Genomic DNA, 22,198 nt, shown 5'->3' with positions numbered 1-22,198 from the left:
GTTTACATTTATGTGGATCTGCGTGTAATACATATGTGAACAGGGTTGTGTGTGAGCAGGGGTGTATGTGTGGGTATGTATGTGTGTGTGTGAGAGCAGGGGTGTGTGTGTGTGTGAGCAGGGTTGTGTGTGTGTGTGAGCAGGGGTGTGTGTGTGTGTGAGCAGGGGTGTGTGTGTGTGAGCAGGGGTGTGTGTGTGTGAGCAGGGGTGTGTGTGTGTGTGAGCAGGGGTGTGTGTGTGTGTGTGAGCAGGTGTGTGTGTGTGTGAGCAGGGGTGTGTGTGTGTGTGTGAGCAGGGGTGTGTGTGTGAGCAGGGGTGTGTGTGTGTGTGTGTGTGTGAGCAGGGGTGTGTGTGTGAGCAGGGGTGTGTGTGTGTGTGTGAGCAGGGGTGTGTGTGTGTGAGCAGGGGTGTGTGTGTGTGTGAGCAGGGGTGTGTGTGTGAGCAGGGGTGTGTGTGTGTGTGTGTGAGCAGGGGTGTGTGTGTGTGAGCAGGGGTGTGTGTGTGTGTGAGCAGGGGTGTGTGTGTGTGAGCAGGGGTGTGTGTGTGAGCAGGGGTGTGTGTGTGTGAGCAGGGGTGTGTGTGTGTGTGAGCAGGGGTGTGTGTGTGTGTGTGTGAGCAGGGGTGTGTGTGTGTGAGCAGGGGTGTGTGTGTGAGCAGGTGTGTGTGTGTGTGAGCAGGGGTGTGTGTGTGTGTGAGAAGGGGTGTGTGTGTGTGAGCAGGTGTGTGTGTGTGAGCAGGGGTGTGTGTGTGTGTGTGAGCAGGGGACTGTGTGTGTGTGAGAGCAGGGGTGTGTGTGTGTGAGCAGGGGTGTGTGTGTGTGAGCAGGGGTGTGTGTGTGTGAGCAGGGGTGTGTGTGTGTGAGCAGGGGTGTGTGTGTGAGCAGGGGTGTGTGTGTGTGAGCAGGTGTGTGTGTGTGTGAGCAGGGGTGTGTGTGTGTGTGAGAAGGGGTGTGTGTGTGTGAGCAGGGGTGTGTGTGAGCAGGGGTGTGTGTGTGTGTGTGAGCAGGGGTCTGTGTGTGTGTGAGAGCAGGGGTGTGTGTGTGTGAGCAGGGGTGTGTGTGTGTGTGAGCAGGGGTGTGTGTGTGTGAGCAGGGGTGTGTGTGTGTGAGCAGGGGTGTGTGTGTGAGCAGGGGTGTGTGTGTGTGTGAGCAGGGGTGTGTGTGTGAGAAGGGGTGTGTGTGTGTGTGTGTGAGCAGGGGTGTGTGTGTGTGTGAGCAGGGGTGTGTGTGTGTGAGCAGGGGTGTGTGTGTGTGTGTGAGCAGGGGTGTGTGTGTGTGAGCAGGGGTGTGTGTGTGAGCAGGTGTGTGTGTGTGTGAGCAGGTGTATGTGTGTGTGAGCAGGGGTGTGTGTGTGTGTGAGAAGGGGTGTGTGTGTGTGAGCAGGTGTGTGTGAGCAGGGGTGTGTGTGTGTGTGAGCAGGGGTGTGTGTGTGAGAAGGGGTGTGTGTGTGTGTGAGCAGGTGTGTGTGTGTGTGTGTGTGAGCAGGGGTGTGTGTGTGTGTGAGCAGGGGTGTGTGTGTGTGTGAGCAGGGGTGTGTGTATGTGTGTGTGAGCAGGGATGTGAGTGTGTGTGTGTGAGCAGGGGTGTGTGTGTGTGTGTGAGCAGGGGTGTGTGTGTGTGAGCAGGGGTGTGTGTGTGTGTGAGCAGGGGTGTGTGTGTGTGAGCAGGGGTATGTGTGTGTGTGTGTGAGCAGGGGTGTGTGTGTGAGCAGGGGTGTGTGTGTGTGTGTGTGAGCAGGGGTGTGTGTGTGTGTGTGTGAGCAGGGGTGTGTGTGTGAGAGCAGGGGTGTGTGTGTGTGACCAGGGGTGTGTGTGTGTGAGCAGGGGTGTGTGTGTGAGCAGGGATGTGTGTGTGAGCAGGGGTGTGTGTGTGTGAGCAGGTGTGTGTGTGTGTAAGCAGGGCTGTGTGTGTGTGAGCAGGTGTGTGTGAGCAGGGGTGTGTGTGTGTGAGCAGGGGTGTGTGTGTGTGTGTGTGTGAGCAGGGGTGTGTGTGTGAGCAGGGGTGTGTGTGTGTGAGCAGGGGTGTGTGTGTGTGAGCAGGTGTGTGTGTGTGTGTGTGAGCAGGGGTGTGTGTGTGTGAGCAGGGGTGTGTGTGTGTGTGAGTAGGGGTGGGTGTGTGCGTGAGCAGGGGTGGGTGTGTGTGTGAGCAGGTGTGTGTGTGTGTGTGTGAGCAGGGGTGTGTGTGTGTGTGTGAGCAGGGGTGTGTGTGCGAGCAGGGGTGTGTGTGTGTGAGCAGGTGTGTGTGTGTGTGAGCAGGGGTGTGTGTGTGTGAGCAGGGGTGTGTGTGTGTGAGCAGCGGTGTGTGTGTGTGAGCAGGGGTGTGTGTGTGTGTGAGCGGGGGGGTGTGTGTGTGTGAGCAGGGGTGTGTGTGTGAGCAGGGGTGTGTGTGTGTGAGCAGGGGTGTGTGTGTGTGAGCAGGGGTGTGTGTGTGTGAGCAGGGGTGTGTGTGTGAGCAGGGGTGTGTGTGTGAGCAGGGGTGTGTGTGTGTGAGCAGGTGTGTGTGTGTGTGTGAGCAGGTGTGTGTGTGTGTGTGAGCAGGGGTGTGTGTGTGTGTGAGCAGGGGTGTGTGTGTGTGTGAGCAGGGGTGTGTATGTGTGAGCAGGGGTGTGTGTGTGAGCAGGTGTGTGTGTGTGTGAGCAGGTGTGTGTGTGTGAGCAGGGGTGTGTGTGTGTGTGAGAAGGGGTGTGTGTGTGTGAGCAGGTGTGTGTGTGTGAGCAGGGGTGTGTGTGTGTGTGTGAGCAGGGGTCTGTGTGTGTGTGAGAGCAGGGGTGTGTGTGTGTGAGCAGGGGTGTGTGTGTGTGTGAGCAGGGGTGTGTGTGTGTGAGCAGGGGTGTGTGTGTGTGAGCAGGGGTGTGTGTGTGAGCAGGGGTGTGTGTGTGTGAGCAGGTGTGTGTGTGTGTGAGCAGGGGTGTGTGTGTGTGTGAGAAGGGGTGTGTGTGTGTGAGCAGGGGTGTGTGTGTGTGTGTGAGCAGGGGTGTGTGTGTGTGTGTGTGAGCAGGGGTCTGTGTGTGTGTGAGAGCAGGGGTGTGTGTGTGTGAGCAGGGGTGTGTGTGTGTGAGCAGGGGTGTGTGTGTGTGAGCAGGGGTGTGTGTGTGTGAGCAGGGGTGTGTGTGTGAGCAGGGGTGTGTGTGTGAGCAGGGGTGTGTGTGTGTGTGAGCAGGGGTGTGTGTGTGAGAAGGGGTGTGTGTGTGTGTGTGAGCAGGGGTGTGTGTGTGTGTGTGAGCAGGGGTGTGTGTGTGTGAGCAGGGGTGTGTGTGTGTGTGTGAGCAGGGGTGTGTGTGTGTGAGCAGGGGTGTGTGTGTGAGCAGGTGTGTGTGTGTGTGAGCAGGTGTATGTGTGTGTGAGCAGGGGTGTGTGTGTGTGTGAGAAGGGGTGTGTGTGTGTGAGCAGGTGTGTGTGTGTGAGCAGGGGTGTGTGTGTGAGCAGGGGTGTGTGTGTGAGAAGGGGTGTGTGTGTGTGTGAGCAAGGGTGTGTGTGTGTGTGTGTGAGCAGGGGTGTGTGTGTGTGTGTGTGAGCAGGGGTGTGAGTGTGTGTGTGAGCAGGGGTGTGAGTGTGTGTGTGTGTGAGCAGGGGTGTGTGTGTGTGTGTGAGCAGGGGTGTGTGTGTGTGTGTGTGAGCACGGGTGTGTGTGTGTGAGCAGGGGTGTGTGTGTGTGAGCAGGGGTGTGTGTGTGTGAGCAGGGGTGTGTGTGTGTGTGTGTGAGCAGGGGTGTGTGTGTGTGTGTGTGAGCAGGGGTGTGTGTGTGTGTGAGCAGGGGTGTGTGTGAGAGCAGGGGTGTGTGTGTGTGTGTGTGTGAGCAGGGGTGTGTGTGTGTGAGCAGGGGTATGTGGGTGTGAGTGTGAGCAGGGGTGTGTGTGTGAGCAGGGGTGTGTGTGTGTGAGCAGGGGTGTGTGTGTGTGTGTGAGCAGGGGTGTGTGTGTGAGAGCAGGGGTGTGTGTGTGTGAGCAGGGATGTGTGTGTGTGAGCAGGGGTGTGTGTGTGAGCAGGGATGTGTGTGTGAGCAGGGGTGTGTGTGTGTGAGCAGGTGTATGTGTGTGTAAGCAGGGCTGTGTGTGTGTGAGCAGGTGTGTGTGAGCAGGGGTGTGTGTGTGTGAGCAGGGGTGTGTGAGTGTGTGTGTGTGAGCAGGGGTGTGTGTGTGAGCAGGGGTGTGTGTGTGTGAGCAGGGGTGTGTGTGTGTGAGCAGGTGTGTGTGTGTGTGTGTGAGCAGGGGTGTGTGTGTGTGAGCAGGGGTGTGTGTGTGTTTGAGTAGGGGTGGATGTGTGCGTGAGCAGGGGTGGGTGTGTGTGTGAGCAGGTGTGTGTGTGTGTGTGTGTGAGCAGGGGTGTGTGTGTGTGTGTGTGAGCAGGGGTGTGTGTGCGAGCAGGGGTGTGTGTGTGCGAGCAGGGGTGTGTGTGTGTGAGCAGGTGTGTGTGTGTGTGAGCAGGGGTGTGTGTGTGTGAGCAGCGGTGTGTGTGTGTGAGCAGGGGTGTGTGTGTGTGTGAGCAGGGGGGTCTGTGTGTGTGTGTGCAGGGGTGTGTGTGTGTGAGCAGGGGTGTGTGAGCAGGGTGTGTGTGTGTGAGCTGGGGTGTGTGTGTGTGTGAGCAGGGGTGTGTGTGTGTGAGCAGGGGTGTGTGTGTGTGAGCAGGGGTGTGTGTGTGTGAGCAGGGCTGTGTGTGTGTGAGCAGGGGTGTGTGTGTGTGTGTGTGAGCAGGGGTGTGTGTGTGTGTGAGCAGGGGTGTGTGAGCAGGGGTGTGTGTGTGTGAGCAGGGGTGTGTGTGTGAGCAGGGGTGTGTGTGTGAGCAGGGGTGTGTGTGTGAGCAGGGGTGTGTGTGTGAGCAGGGGTGTGTGTGTGTGTGAGCAGGGGTGTGTGTGTGTGTGAGCAGGGGTGTGTGTGTGTGTGAGCAGGGGTGTGTGTGTGTGAGCAGGGGTGTGTGTGTGTGAGCAGGGGTGTGTGTGTGTGAGCAGGTGTGTGTGTGTGTGAGCAGGGGTGTGTGTGTGTGTGTGTGAGCAGGGGTGTGAGTGTGTGTGTGTGTGAGCAGGGGTGTGAGTGTGTGTGTGTGTGAGCAGGGGTGTGTGTGTGTGTGTGAGCAGGGGTGTGTGTGTGTGTGTGTGAGCACGGGTGTGTGTGTGTGAGCAGGGGTGTGTGTGTGTGAGCAGGGGTGTGTGTGTGTGAGCAGGGGTGTGTGTGTGAGAGCAGGGGTGTGTGTGTGAGCAGGGGTGTGTGTGTGTGAGCAGGGGTATGTGGGTGTGAGTGTGAGCAGGGGTGTGTGTGTGAGCAGGGGTGTGTGTGTGTGAGCAGGGGTGTGTGTGTGTGTGTGTGAGCAGGGGTGTGTGTGTGAGAGCAGGGGTGTGTGTGTGTGAGCAGGGGTGTGTGTGTGTGAGCAGGGGTGTGTGTGTGAGCAGGGATGTGTGTGTGAGCAGGGGTGTGTGTGTGTGAGCAGGTGTATGTGTGTGTAAGCAGGGCTGTGTGTGTGTGAGCAGGTGTGTGTGAGCAGGGGTGTGTGTGTGTGAGCAGGGGTGTGTGAGTGTGTGTGTGTGAGCAGGGGTGTGTGTGTGAGCAGGGGTGTGTGTGTGTGAGCAGGGGTGTGTGTGTGTGAGCAGGTGTGTGTGTGTGTGTGAGCAGGGGTGTGTGTGTGTGAGCAGGGGTGTGTGTGTGTTTGAGTAGGGGTGGGTGTGTGCGTGAGCAGGGGTGGGTGTGTGTGTGAGCAGGTGTGTGTGTGTGTGTGTGAGCAGGGGTGTGTGTGTGAGCAGGGGTGTGTGTGCGAGCAGGGGTGTGTGTGTGCGAGCAGGGGTGTGTGTGTGTGAGCAGGTGTGTGTGTGTGTGAGCAGGGGTGTGTGTGTGTGAGCAGCGGTGTGTGTGTGTGAGCAGGGGTGTGTGTGTGTGTGAGCAGGGGGGTCTGTGTGTGTGAGCAGGGGTGAGTGTGTGAGCAGGGGTGTGTGTGTGTGAGCAGGGCTGTGTGTGTGTGAGCAGGGGTGTGTGTGTGTGAGCAGGGGTGTGTGTGTGTGAGCAGGGGTGTGTGTGTGAGCAGGGGTGTGTGTGTGAGCAGGGGTGTGTGTGTGTGAGCAGGTGTGTGTGTGTGTGTGAGCAGGGGTGTGTGTGTGTGTAAGCAGGGGTGTGTGTGTGTGTGAGCAGGGGTGTGTATGTGTGAGCAGGGGTGTGTGTGTGAGCAGGGGAGTGTGTGTGAGCAGGGGTGTGAGTGTGTGAGCAGGGGTGTGTGTGTGTGTGAGCAGGGGTGTGTGTGTGAGCAGGGGTGTGTGTGAGCAGGGATGTGTGTGAGCAGGGGTGTGTGTGTGTGTGAGCAGGGGTGTGTGTGTGTGAGCAGGGGTGTGTGTGAGCAGGGGTGTGTGTGTGTGAGCAGGGGTGTGTGTGTGTGTGTGAGCAGGGGTGTGTGTGTGTGAGCAGGGGTGTGTGTGTGTGTGAGCAGTGGTGTGTGTGTGAGCAGGTGTGTGTGTGAGCAGGGGTGTGTGTGAGAGCAGGGGTGTGTGTGTGAGCAGGGGTGTGTGTGAGAGCAGGGGTGTGTGTGTGTGTGAGCAGGTGTGTGTGTGTGTGAGCAGGGGTGTGTGTGTGTGTGTGAGCAGGGGTGTGTGTGTGAGCAGGGTGTGTGTCTGTGAGCTGGGGTGTGTGTGTGTGTGTGTGAGCAGGGGTGTGTGTGTGAGCAGGGGTGTGTGTGTGTGTGAGCAGGGGTGTGTGTGTGTGAGCAGGGGTGTGTGTGTGTGTGAGCAGGGGTGTGTGTGTGTGTGAGCAGGGGTATGTGTGTGTATGAGCAGGGGTGTGTGTGTGTGAGCAGGGGTGTGTGTGTGTGTGTGAGCAGGGGTGTGTGTGAGCAAGGGTGTGTGTGAGCAGGGGTGTGTGTGTGTCTGTGAGCAGGGGTGTGTGTGTGTGAGCAGGGGTGTGTGTGTGAGCAGGGGTGTCTGTGTGTGAGCAGGGGTGTGTGTGTGTGAGCAGGGGTGTGTGTGTGTGAGCAGGGGTGTGTGTGTGTGTGAGCAGTGGTGTGTGTGTGAGCAGGGGTGTGTGTGTGTGTGAGCAGGGGTGTGTGTGTGAGCAGGTGTGTGTGTGTGAGAGCAGGGGTGTGTGTGTGTGTGAGCAGGTGTGTGTGTGTGAGAGCAGGAGTGTGAGTGTGTGTGTGTGCAGGGGTGTGTGTGTGTGAGCAGGGGTGTGTGAGCAGGGTGTGTGTGTGTGAGCTGGGGTGTGTGTGTGTGTGAGCAGGGGTGTGTGTGTGAGCAGGGGTGTGTGTGTGTGAGCAGGGGTGTGTGTGTGTGAGCAGGGCTGTGTGTGTGTGAGCAGGGGTGTGTGTGTGTGTGTGTGAGCAGGGGTGTGTGTGTGTGTGAGCAGGGGTGTGTGAGCAGGGGTGTGTGTGTGTGAGCAGGGGTGTGTGTGTGAGCAGGGGTGTGTGTGTGAGCAGGGGTGTGTGTGTGAGCAGGGGTGTGTGTGTGAGCAGGGGTGTGTGTGTGTGTGAGCAGGGGTGTGTGTGTGTGTGAGCAGGGGTGTGTGTGTGTGAGCAGGGGTGTGTGTGTGAGCAGGGGTGGGTGTGTGTGTGAGCAGGGGTGTGTGTGTGTGAGCAGGGGTGTGTGTGTGTGTGTGAGCAGGGGTGTGTGTGTGTGAGCAGGGGTGTGTGAGCAGGGTGTGTGTGTGTGAGCTGGGGAGTGTGTGTGTGTGAGCAGGGGTGTGTGTGTGAGCAGGGGTGTGTGTGTGTGAGCAGGGGTGTGTGTGTGTGAGCAGGGCTGTGTGTGTGTGAGCAGGGGTGTGTGTGTGTGTGTGTGTGAGCAGGGGTGTGTGTGTGTGTGTGTGAGCAGGGGTGTGTGAGCAGGGGTGTGTGTGTGTGAGCAGGGGTGTGTGTGTGAGCAGGGGTGTGTGTGTGTGAGCAGGGGTGTGTGTGTGAGCAGGGGTGTGTGTGTGTGAGCAGGTGTGTGTGTGTGTGTGAGCAGGGGTGTGTGTGTGTGAGCAGGGGTGTGTGTGTGTGAGCAGGGGTGTGTGTGAGCAGGGGTGTGTGTGTGAGCAGGGGTGTGTGTGTGTGAGCAGGGGTGTGTGTGTGTGAGCAGGGGTGTGTGTGTGTGTGAGCAGGGGTGTGTGTGTGTGTGAGCAGGGGTGGGTGTGTGTGTGTGTGCAGGGTTGGGTGTGTGTGAGAGCAGGGTAGTGTGTGGGTGTGTGTGAGCAGGGTTGTGTGTGTGGGTGTGAGAAGGGTTGTGTGTGGGTGTGTGTGTGGATGAGTGTGTGTGAGCAGGGTTGTGTGTGTGAGTGTGTGGGTGTGAGAAGCGTTGTGTGTGGGTGTGTGTGAGCAGGGGTGTGTGTGTGTGAGCAGGGGTGTGTGTGTGTGAGCAGGTGTGTGTGTGTGCGTGTGAGCAGGGGTGTGTGTGTGTGAGCAGGGGTGTGTGTGTGTGTGAGCAGGGGTGGGTATGTGCGTGAGCAGGGGTGGGTGTGTGTGTGAGCAGGTGTGTGTGTGTGTGTGAGCAGGGGTGTGTGTGTGTGTGTGAGCAGGGGTGTGTGTGTGTGAGCAGGGGTGTGTGTGTGTGAGCAGGGGTGTGTGTGTGTGTGAGCAGGGGTGTGTGTGTGTGTGAGCAGGGGTGTGTGTGTGTGTGTGAGCAGGGGTGTGTGTGTGTGTGAGCAGGGGTGGGTGTGTGTGTGAGCAGGGGTGGGTGTGTGTGTGAGCAGGGGTGGGTGTGTGTGTGAGCAGGGGGGTGTGTGTGAGCAGGGAGGTGTGTGTGAGCAGGGGTGTGTGTGTGTGAGCAGGGGTGTGTGTGTGAGCAGGGGTGTGTGTGTGTGAGCAGGGGTGTGTGTGTGAGCAGGGGTGTGTGTGTGAGCAGGGGTGTGTGTGTGTGAGCAGGGGTGTGTGTGTGAGCAGGGGTGTGTGTGTGAGCAGGGGTGTGTGTGTGAGCAGGGGTGTGTGTGTGTGTGAGCAGGGGTGTGTGTGTGTGTGAGCAGGGGTGTGTGTGTGTGAGCAGGGGTGTGTGTGTGAGCAGGGGTGGGTGTGTGTGTGAGCAGGGGTGTGTGTGTGTGAGCAGGGGTGTGTGTGTGTGTGAGCAGGGGTGTGTGTGTGTGAGCAGGGGTGTGTGAGCAGGGTGTGTGTATGTGAGCTGGGGAGTGTGTGTGTGTGAGCAGGGGTGTGTGTGTGAGCAGGGGTGTGTGTGTGTGAGCAGGGGTGTGTGTGTGTGAGCAGGGCTGTGTGTGTGTGAGCAGGGGTGTGTGTGTGTGTGTGAGAGCAGGGGTGTGTGTGTGTGTGAGCAGGGGTGTGTGAGCAGGGGTGTGTGTGTGTGAGCAGGGGTGTGTGTGTGAGCAGGGGTGTGTGTGTGTGAGCAGGGGTGTGTGTGTGAGCAGGGGTGTGTGTGTGTGAGCAGGTGTGTGTGTGTGTGTGAGCAGGGGTGTGTGTGTGTGAGCAGGGGTGTGTGTGTGTGAGCAGGGGTGTGTGTGTGAGCAGGGGTGTGTGTGTGTGAGCAGGGGTGTGTGTGTGTGAGCAGGGGTGTGTGTGTGTGTGAGCAGGGGTGGGTGTGTGTGTGTGTGCAGGGTTGGGTGTGTGTGAGAGCAGGGTAGTGTGTGGGTGTGTGTGAGCAGGGTTGTGTGTGTGGGTGTGAGAAGGGTTGTGTGTGGGTGTGTGTGTGGATGAGTGTGTGTGAGCAGGGTTGTGTGTGTGTGTGTGAGCAGGGGTGTGTGTGTGTGTGTGAGCAGGGGTGTGTGAGCAGGGTGTGTGTCTGTGAGCTGGGGTGTGTGTGTGTGTGTGTGAGCAGGGGTGTGTGTGTGAGCAGGGGTGTGTGTGAGCAGGGGTGTGTGTGTGTGAGCAGGGGTGTGTGTGTGTGTGAGCAGGGGTGTGTGTGTGTGTGAGCAGGAGTATGTGTGTGTATGAGCAGGGGTGTGTGTGTGTGAGCAGGGGTGTGTGTGTGTGTGTGAGCAGGGGTGTGTGTGAGCAAGGGTGTGTGTGAGCAGGGGTGTGTGTGTGTCTGTGAGCAGGGGTGTGTGTGTGTGTGAGCAGGGGTGTGTGTGTGAGCAGGGGTGTCTGTGTGTGAGCAGGGGTGTGTGTGTGTGAGCAGGGGTGTGTGTGAGCAGGGGTGGGTGTGTGTGTGTGTGCAGGGTTGGGTGTGTGTGAGAGCAGGGTAGTGTGTGGGTGTGTGTGAGCAGGGTTGTGTGTGTGGGTGTGAGAAGGGTTGTGTGTGGGTGTGTGTGTGGATGAGTGTGTGTGAGCAGGGTTGTGTGTGTGTGTGTGAGCAGGGGTGTGTGTGCGTGTGTGAGCAGGGGTGTGTGAGCAGGGTGTGTGTCTGTGAGCTGGGGGGTGTGTGTGTGTGTGTGAGCAGGGGTGTGTGTGTGAGCAGGGGTGTGTGTGTGTGTGTGAGCAGGGGTGTGTGTGTGTGAGCAGGGGTGTGTGTGTGTGTGAGCAGGGGTGTGTGTGTGTGTGAGCAGGGGTATGTGTGTGTATGAGCAGGGGTGTGTGTGTGTGAGCAGGGGTGTGTGTGTGTGTGTGAGCAGGGGTGTGTGTGAGCAAGGGTGTGTGTGAGCAGGGGTGTGTGTGTGTCTGTGAGCAGGGGTGTGTGTGTGTGAGCAGGGGTGTGTGTGTGAGCAGGGGTGTCTGTGTGTGAGCAGGGGTGTGTGTGTGTGAGCAGGGGTGTGTGTGTGTGTGTGAGCAGGGGTGTGTGTGTGTGTGAGCAGTGGTGTGTGTGTGAGCAGGGGTGTGTGTGTGTGTGAGCAGGGGTGTGTGTGTGAGCAGGTGTGTGTGTGAGAGCAGGGGTGTGTGTGTGTGAGCAGGTGTGTGTGTGTGAGAGCAGGGGTGTGAGTGTGTGTGTGTGCAGGGGTGTGTGTGTGTGAGCAGGGGTGTGTGAGCAGGGTGTGTGTGTGTGAGCTGGGGTGTGTGTGTGTGTGAGCAGGGGTGTGTGTGTGAGCAGGGGTGTGTGTGTGTGAGCAGGGGTGTGTGTGTGTGAGCAGGGCTGTGTGTGTGTGAGCAGGGGTGTGTGTGTGTGTGTGTGAGCAGGGGTGTGTGTGTGTGTGAGCAGGGGTGTGTGAGCAGGGGTGTGTGTGAGCAGGGGTGTGTGTGTGAGCAGGGGTGTGTGTGTGAGCAGGGGTGTGTGTGTGAGCAGGGGTGTGTGTGTGTGTGAGCAGGGGTGTGTGTGTGTGAGCAGGGGTGTGTGTGTGTGAGCAGGGGTGTGTGTGTGAGCAGGGGTGGGTGTGTGTGTGAGCAGGGGTGTGTGTGTGTGAGCAGGGGTGTGTGTGTGTGTGTGAGCAGGGGTGTGTGTGTGTGAGCAGGGGTGTGTGAGCAGGGTGTGTGTGTGTGAGCTGGGGAGTGTGTGTGTGTGAGCAGGGGTGTGTGTGTGAGCAGGGGTGTGTGTGTGTGAGCAGGGGTGTGTGTGTGTGAGCAGGGCTGTGTGTGTGTGAGCAGGGGTGTGTGTGTGTGTGTGTGAGCAGGGGTGTGTGTGTGTGTGAGCAGGGGTGTGTGAGCAGGGGTGTGTGTGTGTGAGCAGGGGTGTGTGTGTGAGCAGGGGTGTGTGTGTGTGAGCAGGGGTGTGTGTGTGAGCAGGGGTGTGTGTGTGTGAGCAGGTGTGTGTGTGTGTGTGAGCAGGGGTGTGTGTGTGTGAGCAGGGGTGTGTGTGTGTGAGCAGGGGTGTGTGTGTGAGCAGGGGTGTGTGTGTGTGAGCAGGGGTGTGTGTGTGTGAGCAGGGGTGTGTGTGTGTGAGCAGGGGTGTGTGTGTGTGTGAGCAGGGGTGGGTGTGTGTGTGTGTGCAGGGTTGGGTGTGTGTGAGAGCAGGGTAGTGTGTGGGTGTGTGTGAGCAGGGTTGTGTGTGTGGGTGTGAGAAGGGTTGTGTGTGGGTGTGTGTGTGGATGAGTGTGTGTGAGCAGGGTTGTGTGTGTGAGTGTGTGGGTGTGAGAAGCGTTGTGTGTGGGTGTGTGTGAGCAGGGGTGTGTGTGTGTGAGCAGGGGTGTGTGTGTGTGAGCAGGTGTGTGTGTGTGCGTGTGAGCAGGGGTGTGTGTGTGTGAGCAGGGGTGTGTGTGTGTGTGAGCAGGGGTGGGTATGTGCGTTAGCAGGGATGGGTGTGTGTGTGAGCAGGTGTGTGTGTGTGTGTGAGCAGGGGTGTGTGTGTGTGTGTGTGAGCAGGGGTGTGTGTGTGAGCAGGGGTGTGTGTGTGTGAGCAGGGGTGTGTGTGTGTGAGCAGGGGTGTGTGTGTGTGTGAGCAGGGGTGTGTGTGTGTGTGAGCAGGGGTGTGTGTGTGTGTGTGTGAGCAGGGGTGTGTGTGCGTGTGAGCAGGGGTGGGTGTGTGTGTGAGCAGGGGTGGGTGTGTGTGTGAGCAGGGGTGGGTGTGTGTGTGAGCAGGGGGGTGTGTGTGAGCAGGGAGGTGTGTGTGAGCAGGGGTGTGTGTGTGAGCAGGGGTGTGTGTGTGAGCAGGGGTGTGTGTGTGAGCAGGGGTGTGTGTGTGTGAGCAGGGGTGTGTGTGTGAGCAGGGGTGTGTGTGTGAGCAGGGGTGTGTGTGTGAGCAGGGGTGTGTGTGTGTGTGAGCAGGGGTGTGTGTGTGTGTGAGCAGGGGTGTGTGTGTGTGAGCAGGGGTGTGTGTGTGTGAGCAGGGGTGTGTGTGTGAGCAGGGGTGGGTGTGTGTGTGAGCAGGGGTGTGTGTGTGTGAGCAGGGGTGTGTGTGTGTGTGTGAGCAGGGGTGTGTGTGTGTGAGCAGGGGTGTGTGAGCAGGGTGTGTGTATGTGAGCTGGGGAGTGTGTGTGTGTGAGCAGGGGTGTGTGTGTGAGCAGGGGTGTGTGTGTGTGAGCAGGGGTGTGTGTGTGTGAGCAGGGCTGTGTGTGTGTGAGCAGGGGTGTGTGTGTGTGTGTGTGAGCAGGGGTGTGTGTGTGTGTGAGCAGGGGTGTGTGAGCAGGGGTGTGTGTGTGTGAGCAGGGGTGTGTGTGTGAGCAGGGGTGTGTGTGTGTGAGCAGGGGTGTGTGTGTGAGCAGGGGTGTGTGTGTGTGAGCAGGTGTGTGTGTGTGTGTGAGCAGGGGTGTGTGTGTGTGAGCAGGGGTGTGTGTGTGTGAGCAGGGGTGTGTGTGTGAGCAGGGGTGTGTGTGTGAGCAGGGGTGTGTGTGTGTGAGCAGGGGTGTGTGTGTGTGTGTGAGCAGGGGTGTGTGTGTGTGTGAGCAGGGGTGGGTGTGTGTGTGTGTGTGCAGGGTTGGGTGTGTGTGAGAGCAGGGTAGTGTGTGGGTGTGTGTGAGCAGGGTTGTGTGTGTGGGTGTGAGAAGGGTTGTGTGTGGGTGTGTGTGTGGATGAGTGTGTGTGAGCAGGGTTGTGTGTGTGAGTGTGTGGGTGTGAGAAGCGTTGTGTGTGGGTGTGTGTGAGCAGGGGTGTGTGTGTGTGAGCAGGGGTGTGTTGTGTGAGCAGGTGTGTCTGTGTGCGTGTGAGCAGGGGTGTGTGTATGTGAGCAGGGGTGTGTGTGTGTGTGAGCAGGGGTGGGTATGTGCGTGAGCAGGGGTGGGTGTGTGTGTGAGCAGGTGTGTGTGTGTGTGTGTGTGAGCAGGGGTGTGTGTGTGTGTGTGTGAGCAGGGGTGTGTGTGTGAGCAGGGGTGTGTGTGTGTGAGCAGGGGTGTGTGTGTGTGAGCAGGGGTGTGTGTGTGTGTGAGCAGGGGTGTGTGTGTGTGTGAGCAGGGGTGTGTGTGTGTGTGAGCAGGGGTGTGTGTGTGTGTGAGCAGGGGTGTGTGTGTGTGTGAGCAGGGGTGTGTGTGTGTGTGAGCAGGGGTGGGTGTGTGTGTGAGCAGGGGTGGGTGTGTGTGTGAGCAGGGGTGGGTGTGTGTGTGAGCAGGGGGGTGTGTGTGAGCAGGGAGGTGTGTGTGAGCAGGGGTGTGTGTGTGTGAGCAGGGGTGTGTGTGTGAGCAGGGGTGTGTGTGTGAGCAGGGGTGTGTGTGTGAGCAGGGGTGTGTGTGTGTGAGCAGGGGTGTGTGTGTGAGCAGGGGTGTGTGTGTGAGCAGGGGTGTGTGTGTGTGTGTGTGAGCAGGGGTGTGTGTGTGTGTGAGCAGGGGTGTGTGTGTGTGAGCAGGGGAGTGTGTGTGAGCAGGGGTGGGTGTGTGTGTGAGCAGGGGTGTGTGTGTGTGAGCAGGGGTGTGTGTGTGAGCAGGGGTGTGTGTGTGTGTGAGCAGGGGTGTGTGTGTGTGTGAGCAGGGGTGTGTGTGTGTGTGTGAGCAGGGGTGTGTGTGAGCAGGGGTGTGTGTGAGCAGGGGTGTGTGTGTGTGAGCAGGGGTGTGTGTGTGTGTGAGCAGGGGTGTGTGTGTGTGTGAGCAGGGGTGTGTGTGTGTGAGCAGGGGTGTGTGTGTGAGCAGGGGTGGGTGTGTGTGTGAGCAGGGGTGTGTGTGTGTGAGCAGGGGAGTGTGTGTGAGCAGGGGTGTGTGTGTGTGTGAGCAGGGGTGTGTGTGTGTGTGAGCAGGGGTGTGTGTGTGTGTGTGAGCAGGGGTGTGTGTGAGCAGGGGTGTGTGTGAGCAGGGGTGTGTGTGAGCAGGGGTGTTTGTGTGTGAGCAGGGGTGTGTGTGTGAGCAGGGGTGTATGTGTGTGAGCAGGGGTGTGTGTGTGTGTGTGAGCAGGGGTGTGTGTGTGTGAGCAGGGGTGTGTGTGTGTGTGAGCAGGGGAGTGTGTGTGTGTGAGCAGTGGTGTGTGTGTGAGCAGGGGTGTGTGTGTGAGCAGGGGTGTGTGTGTGAGCAGGTGTGTGTGTGTGTGTGTGAGCAGGGGTGTGTGTGTGAGCAGGTGTGTGTGTGTGTGAGCAGTGGTGTGTGTGTGTGTGAGCAGGGGTGTGTGTGTGTGTGTGAGCAGGGGTGTGTGTGTGTGAGCAGGAGTGTGTGTGTGAGCAGGGGTGTGTGTGTGTGAGCAGGGGTGTGTGTGAGCAGGGGTGTGTGTGTGTGTGAGCAGGGCTGTGTGTGTGAGCAGGGCTGTGTGTGTGAGCAGGGGTGTGTGTGTGAGCAGGTGTGTGTGTGAGAGCAGGGGTGTGTGTGTGTGAGCAGGTGTGTGTGTGTGTGAGCAGGGGTGTGCGTGTGTGTGTGAGCAGGGGTGTGTGTGTGTGAGCAGGGGTGTGTGAGCAGGGTGTGTGTGTGTGAGCTGGGGTGTGTGTGTGTGAGCAGGGTTGTGTGTGTGTGTGAGCAGGGGTGTGTGTGTGTGTGAGCAGGGGTGTGTGTGTGTGAGCAGGGGTGTGTGTGTGTGAGCAGGGGTGTGTGTGTGTGTGTGTGAGCAGGGGTGTGTGTGTGTGAGCAGGGGTGTGTGTGTGTGTGAGCAGGGGTGTGTGTGTGTGTGAGCAGGGGTGTGTGTGTGTGTGTGAGCAGGGGTGTGTGTGTGTGAGCAGGGGTGTGTGTGTGAGCAGGGGTGTGTGTGTGAGCAGGGGTGTGTGTGTGTGAGCAGGGGTGTGTGTGTGAGCAGGGGTGTGTGTGTGAGCAGGGGTGTGTGTGTGTGAGCAGGGGTGTGTGTGTGAGCAGGGGTGTGTGTGTGTGTGAGCAGGGGTGTGTGTGTGTGTGTGAGCAGGGGTGTGTGTGTGTGAGCAGGGGTGTGTGTGTGAGCAGGGGTGTGTGTGTGAGCAGGGGTGTGTGTGTGAGCAGGGGTGTGTGTGTGTGAGCAGGTGTGTGTGTGTGTGTGAGCAGGTGTGTGTGTGTGTGTGAGCAGGGGTGTGTGTGTGTGAGCAGGGGTGTGTGTGTGAGCAGGGGTGTGTGTGTGAGCAGGGGTGTGTGTGAGCAGGGGTGTGTGTGTGTGAGCAGGGGTGTGTGTGTGTGTGAGCAGGGGTGTGTGTGGGTGTGTGTGTGTGTGCAGGGTTGGGTGTGTGTGTGAGCAGGGTAGTGTGTGGGTGTGTGTGAGCAGGGTTGTTTGTGTGGGTGTGAGAAGGGTTGTGTGTGGGTGTGTGTGTGGATGAGTGTGTGTGAGCAGGGTTGTGTGTGTGAGTGTGTGGGTGTGAGAAGGGTTGTGTGTGGGTGTGTGTGAGCAGGGTAGTGTGTGGGTGTGTGTGAGCAGGGTTGTGTGTGTGGGTGTGAGAAGGGTTGTGTGTGGGTGTGTGTGTGGATGAGTGTGTGAGAGCAGGGTTGTGTGTGTGAGTGTGTGGGTGTGAGAAGGGTTGTGTGTGGGTGTGTGTGAGCAGGGTTGTGTGTGTGAGAAGGGTTGTGTGTGGGTGTGTGTGAGCAGGGTTTTGTGTGTGTGGGTGTGAGAAGGGTTGTGTGTGGGTGTGTGTGTGGATGTGTGTGTGTGAGCAGGCTTGTGTGTGGGTGTGTGTGAGCAGGGTTGTGTGTGTGAGTGTGTGTGGGTGTGTGTGAGCAGGGTTGTTTGTGGGTGTGAGCAGGGTTGTGTGTGGATGTGTGTGTGTGAGCAGGGTTGTGTGTGTGTGTGTGTGAGCAGGGTTGTGTGTGTGTGTGAGCAGGGTTGTGTGTGGGTGTGAGCAGGGTTGTGTGTGGGTGTGTGTGTGGATGTGTGTGTGTGAGCAGGGTTGTGTGTGTGTGTGTGAGTGTGTGTGGGTGTGAGCAGGGTTGTGTGTGGGTGTGTGTGAGCAGGGTTGTGTGTGGGTGTGTGTGAGCAGGGTTGTGTGTGTGTGTGTGAGCAGGGTTGTTTGTGGGTGTGAGCAGGGTTGTATGTGGGTGTGTGTGGATGTGTGTGTGTGAGCAGGGTTGTGTGTGTGTGAGCAGGGTTGTGTGGGTGTGTTTGTGGATGTGTGTGCGTGAGCAGGGTTGTGTGGGTGTGTGTGGGTGTGAGAAGGGTTGTGTGTGTGTGTGGATGTGTGTGTGGATGTGTGTGTGGATGTGTGTGTGTGAGCAGGGTTGTGTGTGTGTGTGTGTGAGCAGGGTTGTGTGTGTGTGTGAGCAGGGTTGTGTGTGGGTGTGAGCAGGGTTGTGTGTGGGTGTGTGTGTGGATGTGTGTGTGTGAGCAGGGTTGTGTGTGTGTGTGTGAGTGTGTGTGGGTGTGAGCAGGGTTGTGTGTGGGTGTGTGTGAGCAGGGTTGTGTGTGGGTGTGTGTGAGCAGGGTTGTGTGTGTGTGTGTGAGCAGGGTTGTTTGTGGGTGTGAGCAGGGTTGTATGTGGGTGTGTGTGGATGTGTGTGTGTGAGCAGGGTTGTGTGTGTGTGAGCAGGGTTGTGTGGGTGTGTTTGTGGATGTGTGTGCGTGAGCAGGGTTGTGTGGGTGTGTGTGGGTGTGAGCAGGGGTGTGTGTGTGTGAGCAGGTGTGTGTGTGTGTGTGAGCAGGGGTGTGTGTGTGTGAGCAGGGGTGTGTGTGTGTGAGCAGGGGTGTGTGTGTGAGCAGGGGTGTGTGTGTGTGAGCAGGGGTGTGTGTGTGTGAGCAGGGGTGTGTGTGTGTGAGCAGGGGTGTGTGTGTGTGTGAGCAGGGGTGGGTGTGTGTGTGTGTGCAGGGTTGGGTGTGTGTGAGAGCAGGGTAGTGTGTGGGTGTGTGTGAGCAGGGTTGTGTGTGTGGGTGTGAGAAGGGTTGTGTGTGGGTGTGTGTGTGGATGAGTGTGTGTGAGCAGGGTTGTGTGTGTGAGTGTGTGGGTGTGAGAAGCGTTGTGTGTGGGTGTGTGTGAGCAGGGGTGTGTGTGTGTGAGCAGGGGTGTGTGTGTGTGAGCAGGTGTGTGTGTGTGCGTGTGAGCAGGGGTGTGTGTGTGTGAGCAGGGGTGTGTGTGTGTGTGAGCAGGGGTGGGTATGTGCGTTAGCAGGGGTGGGTGTGTGTGTGAGCAGGTGTGTGTGTGTGTGTGAGCAGGGGTGTGTGTGTGTGTGTGTGAGCAGGGGTGTGTGTGTGAGCAGGGGTGTGTGTGTGTGAGCAGGGGTGTGTGTGTGTGAGCAGGGGTGTGTGTGTGTGTGAGCAGGGGTGTGTGTGTGTGTGAGCAGGGGTGTGTGTGTGTGTGTGAGCAGGGGTGTGTGTGCGTGTGAGCAGGGGTGGGTGTGTGTGTGAGCAGGGGTGGGTGTGTGTGTGAGCAGGGGTGGGTGTGTGTGTGAGCAGGGGGGTGTGTGTGAGCAGGGAGGTGTGTGTGAGCAGGGGTGTGTGTGTGTGAGCAGGGGTGTGTGTGTGAGCAGGGGTGTGTGTGTGAGCAGGGGTGTGTGTGTGAGCAGGGGTGTGTGTGTGTGAGCAGGGGTGTGTGTGTGAGCAGGGGTGTGTGTGTGAGCAGGGGTGTGTGTGTGAGCAGGGGTGTGTGTGTGTGTGAGCAGGGGTGTGTGTGTGTGTGAGCAGGGGTGTGTGTGTGTGAGCAGGGGTGTGTGTGTGTGAGCAGGGGTGTGTGTGTGAGCAGGGGTGGGTGTGTGTGTGAGCAGGGGTGTGTGTGTGTGAGCAGGGGTGTGTGTGTGTGTGTGAGCAGGGGTGTGTGTGTGTGAGCAGGGGTGTGTGAGCAGGGTGTGTGTATGTGAGCTGGGGAGTGTGTGTGTGTGAGCAGGGGTGTGTGTGTGAGCAGGGGTGTGTGTGTGTGAGCAGGGGTGTGTGTGTGTGAGCAGGGCTGTGTGTGTGTGAGCAGGGCTGTGTGTGTGTGTGTGTGAGCAGGGGTGTGTGTGTGTGTGAGCAGGGGTGTGTGAGCAGGGGTGTGTGTGTGTGAGCAGGGGTGTGTGTGTGAGCAGGGGTGTGTGTGTGTGAGCAGGGGTGTGTGTGTGAGCAGGGGTGTGTGTGTGTGAGCAGGTGTGTGTGTGTGTGAGCAGGGGTGTGTGTGTGTGAGCAGGGGTGTGTGTGTGTGAGCAGGGGTGTGTGTGTGAGCAGGGGTGTGTGTGTGAGCAGGGGTGTGTGTGTGTGAGCAGGGGTGTGTGTGTGTGTGTGAGCAGGGGTGTGTGTGTGTGTGAGCAGGGGTGGGTGTGTGTGTGTGTGTGCAGGGTTGGGTGTGTGAGAGCAGGGTAGTGTGTGGGTGTGTGTGAGCAGGGTTGTGTGTGTGGGTGTGAGAAGGGTTGTGTGTGGGTGTGTGTGTGGATGAGTGTGTGTGAGCAGGGTTGTGTGTGTGAGTGTGTGGGTGTGAGAAGCGTTGTGTGTGGGTGTGTGTGAGCAGGGGTGTGTGTGTGTGAGCAGGGGTGTGTTGTGTGAGCAGGTGTGTGTGTGTGCGTGTGAGCAGGGGTGTGTGTATGTGAGCAGGGGTGTGTGTGTGTGTGAGCAGGGGTGGGTATGTGCGTGAGCAGGGGTGGGTGTGTGTGTGAGCAGGTGTGTGTGTGTGTGTGTGAGCAGGGGTGTGTGTGTGTGTGTGTGAGCAGGGGTGTGTGTGTGAGCAGGGGTGTGTGTGTGTGAGCAGGGGTGTGTGTGTGTGAGCAGGGGTGTGTGTGTGTGTGAGCAGGGGTGTGTGTGTGTGTGAGCAGGGGTGTGTGTGTGTGTGAGCAGGGGTGTGTGTGTGTGTGAGCAGGGGTGTGTGTGTGTGTGAGCAGGGGTGTGTGTGTGTGTGAGCAGGGGTGGGTGTGTGTGTGAGCAGGGGTGGGTGTGTGTGTGAGCAGGGGTGGGTGTGTGTGTGAGCAGGGGGGTGTGTGTGAGCAGGGAGGTGTGTGTGAGCAGGGGTGTGTGTGTGTGAGCAGGGGTGTGTGTGTGAGCAGGGGTGTGTGTGTGAGCAGGGGTGTGTGTGTGAGCAGGGGTGTGTGTGTGTGAGCAGGGGTGTGTGTGTGAGCAGGGGTGTGTGTGTGAGCAGGGGTGTGTGTGTGTGTGTGTGAGCAGGGGTGTGTGTGTGTGTGAGCAGGGGTGTGTGTGTGTGAGCAGGGGAGTGTGTGTGAGCAGGGGTGGGTGTGTGTGTGAGCAGGGGTGTGTGTGTGTGAGCAGGGGTGTGTGTGTGAGCAGGGGTGTGTGTGTGTGTGAGCAGGGGTGTGTGTGTGTGTGAGCAGGGGTGTGTGTGTGTGTGTGAGCAGGGGTGTGTGTGAGCAGGGGTGTGTGTGAGCAGGGGTGTGTGTGTGTGAGCAGGGGTGTGTGTGTGTGTGAGCAGGGGTGTGTGTGTGTGTGAGCAGGGGTGTGTGTGTGTGAGCAGGGGTGTGTGTGTGAGCAGGGGTGGGTGTGTGTGTGAGCAGGGGTGTGTGTGTGTGAGCAGGGGAGTGTGTGTGAGCAGGGGTGTGTGTGTGTGTGAGCAGGGGTGTGTGTGTGTGTGAGCAGGGGTGTGTGTGTGCGTGTGAGCAGGGGTGTGTGTGAGCAGGGGTGTGTGTGAGCAGGGGTGTGTGTGAGCAGGGGTGTTTGTGTGTGAGCAGGGGTGTGTGTGTGAGCAGGGGTGTATGTGTGTGAGCAGGGGTGTGTGTGTGTGTGTGAGCAGGGGTGTGTGTGTGTGAGCAGGGGTGTGTGTGTGTGTGAGCAGGGGAGTGTGTGTGTGTGAGCAGTGGTGTGTGTGTGAGCAGGGGTGTGTGTGTGAGCAGGGGTGTGTGTGTGAGCAGGTGTGTGTGTGTGTGTGTGAGCAGGGGTGTGTGTGTGAGCAGGTGTGTGTGTGTGTGAGCAGTGGTGTGTGTGTGTGTGAGCAGGGGTGTGTGTGTGTGTGTGAGCAGGGGTGTGTGTGTGTGAGCAGGAGTGTGTGTGTGAGCAGGGGTGTGTGTGTGTGAGCAGGGGTGTGTGTGAGCAGGGGTGTGTGTGTGTGTGTGAGCAGGGCTGTGTGTGTGAGCAGGGCTGTGTGTGTGAGCAGGGGTGTGTGTGTGAGCAGGTGTGTGTGTGAGAGCAGGGGTGTGTGTGTGTGAGCAGGTGTGTGTGTGTGTGAGCAGGGGTGTGCGTGTGTGTGTGAGCAGGGGTGTGTGTGTGTGAGCAGGGGTGTGTGAGCAGGGTGTGTGTGTGTGAGCTGGGGTGTGTGTGTGTGTGTGAGCAGGGTTGTGTGTGTGTGTGAGCAGGGGTGTGTGTGTGTGTGAGCAGGGGTGTGTGTGTGTGAGCAGGGGTGTGTGTGTGTGAGCAGGGGTGTGTGTGTGTGTGTGTGAGCAGGGGTGTGTGTGTGTGAGCAGGGGTGTGTGTGTGTGTGAGCAGGGGTGTGTGTGTGTGTGAGCAGGGGTGTGTGTGTGTGTGTGAGCAGGGGTGTGTGTGTGTGAGCAGGGGTGTGTGTGTGAGCAGGGGTGTGTGTGTGAGCAGGGGTGTGTGTGTGTGAGCAGGGGTGTGTGTGTGAGCAGGGGTGTGTGTGTGAGCAGGGGTGTGTGTGTGTGAGCAGGGGTGTGTGTGTGAGCAGGGGTGTGTGTGTGTGTGAGCAGGGGTGTGTGTGTGTGTGTGAGCAGGGGTGTGTGTGTGTGAGCAGGGGTGTGTGTGTGAGCAGGGGTGTGTGTGTGAGCAGGGGTGTGTGTGTGAGCAGGGGTGTGTGTGTGTGAGCAGGTGTGTGTGTGTGTGTGAGCAGGTGTGTGTGTGTGTGTGAGCAGGGGTGTGTGTGTGTGAGCAGGGGTGTGTGTGTGAGCAGGGGTGTGTGTGTGAGCAGGGGTGTGTGTGTGAGCAGGGGTGTGTGTGAGCAGGGGTGTGTGTGTGTGAGCAGGGGTGTGTGTGTGTGTGAGCAGGGGTGTGTGTGGGTGTGTGTGTGTGTGCAGGGTTGGGTGTGTGTGTGAGCAGGGTAGTGTGTGGGTGTGTGTGAGCAGGGTTGTTTGTGTGGGTGTGAGAAGGGTTGTGTGTGGGTGTGTGTGTGGATGAGTGTGTGTGAGCAGGGTTGTGTGTGTGAGTGTGTGGGTGTGAGAAGGGTTGTGTGTGGGTGTGTGTGAGCAGGGTAGTGTGTGGGTGTGTGTGAGCAGGGTTGTGTGTGTGGGTGTGAGAAGGGTTGTGTGTGGGTGTGTGTGTGGATGAGTGTGTGTGAGCAGGGTTGTGTGTGTGAGTGTGTGGGTGTGAGAAGGGTTGTGTGTGGGTGTGTGTGAGCAGGGTTGTGTGTGTGAGAAGGGTTGTGTGTGGGTGTGTGTGAGCAGGGTTTTGTGTGTGTGGGTGTGAGAAGGGTTGTGTGTGGGTGTGTGTGTGGATGTGTGTGTGTGAGCAGGCTTGTGTGTGGGTGTGTGTGAGCAGGGTTGTGTGTGTGAGTGTGTGTGGGTGTGTGTGAGCAGGGTTGTTTGTGGGTGTGAGCAGGGTTGTGTGTGGATGTGTGTGTGTGAGCAGGGTTGTGTGTGTGTGTGTGTGAGCAGGGTTGTGTGTGTGTGTGAGCAGGGTTGTGTGTGGGTGTGAGCAGGGTTGTGTGTGGGTGTGTGTGTGGATGTGTGTGTGTGAGCAGGGTTGTGTGTGTGTGTGTGAGTGTGTGTGGGTGTGAGCAGGGTTGTGTGTGGGTGTGTGTGAGCAGGGTTGTGTGTGGGTGTGTGTGAGCAGGGTTGTGTGTGTGTGTGTGAGCAGGGTTGTTTGTGGGTGTGAGCAGGGTTGTATGTGGGTGTGTGTGGATGTGTGTGTGTGAGCAGGGTTGTGTGTGTGT

The 22,198-nt window shown here is 58.7% G+C and overlaps 1 protein-coding gene and 1 long non-coding RNA gene across 5 annotated transcripts in view; one reads left to right on the top strand and one right to left on the bottom strand.

Moving 5' to 3' along the window:
• galns (galactosamine (N-acetyl)-6-sulfatase) overlaps window positions 1-22,198 on the bottom strand; it is a 108,375-nt gene that overhangs the window by 25,928 nt on the left and 60,249 nt on the right. The gene's annotated exons all lie outside the window — the stretch shown is intronic.
• LOC144492452 (uncharacterized) overlaps window positions 1-22,198 on the top strand; it is a 45,287-nt gene that overhangs the window by 406 nt on the left and 22,683 nt on the right. The window lies entirely within an intron of this gene.

The sequence above is a fragment of the Mustelus asterias genome, chromosome 4 (genome assembly GCF_964213995.1).
Source record: "Mustelus asterias chromosome 4, sMusAst1.hap1.1, whole genome shotgun sequence".
NCBI classification, from domain to species: domain Eukaryota; kingdom Metazoa; phylum Chordata; class Chondrichthyes; order Carcharhiniformes; family Triakidae; genus Mustelus; species Mustelus asterias.
Note: the sequence above shows the minus strand (reverse complement) of the source record. Positions and strands in the feature narration are given on the sequence as shown.